The sequence below is a fragment of the Egretta garzetta genome, unplaced genomic scaffold (assembly GCF_000687185.1).
Source record: "Egretta garzetta isolate BGI_Z169 unplaced genomic scaffold, ASM68718v1 scaffold1030, whole genome shotgun sequence".
Classification (NCBI taxonomy): domain Eukaryota; kingdom Metazoa; phylum Chordata; class Aves; order Pelecaniformes; family Ardeidae; genus Egretta; species Egretta garzetta.
In genome coordinates, this window is record NW_009258308.1 from 34683 (window position 1) to 38886 (window position 4204).

The 4204-nt window shown below is 50.5% G+C and overlaps 1 long non-coding RNA gene across 2 annotated transcripts in view; it reads left to right on the plus strand.

The window, feature by feature from the left end:
- The first annotated feature begins 758 nt into the window (after window positions 1-758).
- The window catches only part of LOC118452311, a 4831-nt gene continuing 1385 nt past the window's right edge, over window positions 759-4204 (plus strand). The window contains exons 1-2 of one of the 2 annotated variants that reach the window (XR_004842051.1): window positions 759-1819; window positions 1932-3564. This is a non-coding gene — a long non-coding RNA (uncharacterized LOC118452311). The remainder of the gene's footprint in view (window positions 1820-1931; window positions 3565-4204) is intronic. The other variant, XR_004842050.1, reaches the window with a different exon arrangement.

Sequence of the window (4204 nt, forward strand, 5' to 3'; positions counted from 1 at the left end):
CTAGTTAGCGGTGTCCCTGCTCCCTGCAGGGGGGTTGGACTGGATGACCTCTAGGGGTCCCTTCCAACCCAAAACATTCCATGATTCTACACTGAAGGCGGTTTTGTAGGGCGGTGTCCTGGGCACCTGCGGCGCTTGGAGAGGTGTTAGGACATTCTGGGTGACGTGACGAGTTCAGACTTGGGCTGTGCTGTCTGAACTCTGTGCTCAGGGCTAATTCTGGGCTGTCAGTACAGAAGTGAGGAGAAAGAAGCAAGGGCAAAAGCAGGTACAGAAGCAGGAGTGCTGGGAAATCAAGAGTGGAAAGCCAGGCCCAAGGGGCTGCGCGCTGCTCTGGAAGCAGTAACTGGGGCTGGTCAATGCAAGAAGCACTTCTCACTGGTGGTTGCTGGTGGTTGCTTTCCTGGCATCCTCCACTTTGTCGCTTCAAGAGCCTGGAAAAAGAGGAGGCTGAGGGGAGCCCTCATCGCTGCCTACAACTGCCTGAGAGGAGGGGGGAGCCGGGGGGGTCGGGCTCTGCTCCCAGGGAAGGGGCGATGGGACGAGGGGCAGCGGCCTCAAGTTGTGCCAGGGCAGGGTGAGGTTGGCCATGGGGAACAATTCCTTCCCCTTGGGGCTGTCAGGGGCTGGAAGGGGCTGCCCAGGGAAGGGGTCGAGTCCCCAGCCCTGGGGGGATTTAACAGCCGGGCAGAGGCGGTGCTGAGGGCCGGGGTTTGGGGGTGGGATGGCAGGGGTAGGGGAACGGCTGGGCTGGGGGAGCTTAAAGGGCTTTGCCAACCCAAACCATTCCGTGATTCTAAGATATGTTGTTGTTAGAACAGTTCAGAGAAAAGATGGCAAGAATACTCCTGAAGAGGTATTTAATTCACATTATTTTTGTAAAATATCTCAACAGTCTGAAATTCACTGAAAGCCTCATCTGAGCAATTCTTCCCACATACAGTGATTCAAAAAGAAAGCGCTGAGCAAACATCTTGCGAGGAATCTGAAACAAACTGACTGCAGGGGTTTTTTTAATGCCAACAGTACGCTTGTTTCTGTCCCCTTGGTTGTTAGAAGCCTGTGAGGGATGTTGGGGTGAGCCGGGAAGCGAAGCCGTGGCAGTACCGGCTGCAGGTGAGCACACAGCGCTGTGGCACTCCGTCAGCTCGGAGCTACGCCAGCCTTTTGTCGCCGTTAACTTTTTTTTCTCATCCGTGTGCATGAATTGCAGGACAGCAGCTCAGCCCCAGGCAGACAAGTGGCCAAGTCAGGGCAAGGCGTGAGAGCAGAGAGGAGGAGAAAGACCAAAGGGCGGGCTGGCAGCCCTGCGGCTGCGACACAACCTTGCTCTCACAGTGCCCTGCATCCCTAACAATCCCCAAAGGAAGAGGTTGTGTCTCCCCTGAACGCCAGAGTCTGGTTCAGGGGGTGGTAATAACTGTTTGGAAATGACCTCCTGGCGACCGCTGTCTGAGGAGAAGGAGCACGGGGCAGGACGGTGCGGGGAGCGGCAGGATGCTGGGGATCCCGGGTGGGGAGAGAAGAGACCCCAAAAACGGTTTTCTCTGCACGTTCTTGCCTTTTGTTTTATCTTTTCTTTATCTTTCCAGTGTACTAAGGGAGCAAAGTGGGTAAGTGGGGGAACAGAGAAAAAGCCTTCCAGTGTTACAGATAACACAGGGTGTTTTTGCAGTGCCCAGGCCTGAATGAAGATAGGAAACGGCCATTTAAGTTGAAACAAAATAAACATTTTAAGGCTTTTTCACAAGCTCTCAAAACGTTGAAGAGGAAAGAGTAAAAAATGGGAACATTTGTTACAGAGAATAATAGGAACAGGGTAAGCTGTTCGTTGTTCCTCAGCGCGTGACTTTGCCATGTATATTTTAAGCAAATTCAAAACACTGCTCTTTTGGTTTGGTTTGGTTTTTTTTTTTTTTTTCTTCCCTCAGCAGGTTCTGTGCATGCAGAGGGCCCTGCAAAGTGAAGGAGGCTCAGAGTACTCTGCCCGCTGGCTTTGCACTCTATCTGGTTTTGGGGAGCCTTGGAGACATGTACGTTGGGAAAGGGAACTGCGAAGGAGCTAGCGATGGAGATGGTCAGTTTGAGAACGGATGCGCTCTTTAAATAAGACAAAATGATATTTGTCTACTGGATGTCCGAGCAATCTTCAGTCTGAATGTTACACAGCTGTTACAAGGATAAAAAGAATATTTCCAGGTGCAATTTCTATAGCTGAGCCCCCATCAGAAGCTTGGAAAGAGGCTCAGGATGTTATTTGGATTTACTTCACTGTAGCTTTTCTGCACAAACTGAAATCTGACCCCATAGGGAGTGGATGTATGCATATGGGCAGCCCCCCACTGACCAGGCAGATGCTGTACCCCAGAAGTTACTTGAAAAACCGTGCACAGCACTCTCCCGAAAACTTGGGTGTCGCAAGCTGAGTTGCCCTTTCGTCTGTTGGAGAAGTGAGGTCCTCGTGTTGCAGCTCTGGTGGTCCCTGAAGCAGTGACTCTTGGGGTAGGAGCGCTGGCAGTGCCGCCTGAAGACTTTGAGTCTGCGGTGCAAATCTGCATGTCACCTCTTCCTCAGAAGTGGAATGGCAAGGGATGAGGCCATCAGCTCTCACAGCTAGGAAGCAGCACTGCCGAAGTAAACCAAGCAGCTCTTGAGGTCTACCTATTTGTGGGAAAACTCTTCCAGAGTTCAAGAGAGCCTGAGCCTGAAAAATCCGCACAACGGTTTAACAAAAAGAGCTCGCTGAGGATATTTACGCTCGTGTGCAGGTGATATCTGTGGGCAGAGCCTCATTTTTATCAGACTTTAAATGCACACGATGAAGTTTGGCAAACCATAATATATGTGTGGGATGGCAGCCAACCTGGAAGGCCAGGGTGGGACCAGCTCCTCCGCTGGGACCATGAACCTGGCTGCTGAGCTCTGTAAGACAGCCTGTTCTTGAACCTGTCCTGAAGTGCCAGGTCCTTGTTTTTGCACAGCTCTCTTCTCTGCGCCCACAAGAGAAATGACCCCCTTTGTCATCCTTAATTGTCATGTGGCGGGGACCTGTAAGACCTGGCAGAGCCCGTTGGCTGCTGTCAGTTTTTCCTCCGTTGATCAGTTACTGAGGTATGGGCATGCTGTAGTCTTCAGAGATGAGTGACTATCGCTGCTGAAAGCTCAGAGCTGATGGAAGGCCAGAAGAAAGACTGCAATCATCAAAGAAATTTTACTAGGTGGATTTTCAGAGACTTTTTGTATGAAGGGTTTGTTTATCCATGAAAATGTACTAAGGGTCTGAGAATGGAATTAGTGAAGGCTGAGGTTACCGTGCCTCGTTCGTGGCTGAAGGCACTTACCCGTTAGCCCCCACATGGAAATAATCCATTTGCTCTTTAGAAAGGTGGCATTCGTATTTCTCCAAGATGCAAGAGTGAGTCTTTGTTTATTCTACGATAACTTGGCACCACAGAATCCCTGCAAGCATGTGCAGGAGGAGGATGGGAAGTGAGAAGGTTTCGAGGCAGCCTGGTGTGGTCTCCAAGACAAAATGACCTGAGGAGCTCCTCAATGTAGATGAAGGTACCTGGTATTTGCTTTTTTTGAAGACACTATTGTTTTACTGGCTCCAATGCCCTAGAGTAAGAGAAAATGGATTTTTTTTTTTTTTTTGGATGCTGATACAGCTTATCAATCACTTAAAGAATTTTTCCTTGTGCAGGTGTCTTAGGAACTCTTCACCAAATAATGGATGTTCTTAAGTGCGCTATTGTCTTGGGCACAGTAGAGCTGATGATCATACCCCTTCTCTGAGGGGTATGGCGAGATGTATGCTGAAGTGAGCTGTTCCTCAGGCTGCAGATTTTCAGCATTCTTTCATGTTCCCATGGGCTGCACACCAAGAGTGATCACCCTTTGTACATTTACAGTAAACTTCAAAGGGGTGTCGATGAATTCTTGGGAAATTTGGTAGACCTGCCTTTCTTGCAGAGTGGTTGCCCTGAAGAGCCTACCTTTTGGACCAAGTTAAAGAGTAGAATCATAGAATCACAGAATCATTTGGGTTGGCAAAGCCCTTGAAGCTCCCCCAGCCCAACCGTTCCCCTACCCCTGCCATCCCACCCCCAAACCCTGGCCCTCAGCACCGCCTCTGCCCGGCTGCTAAATCCCCCCAGGGCTGGGGACTCGACCCCTTCCCTGGGCAGCCCCTTCCAGCCCCTGA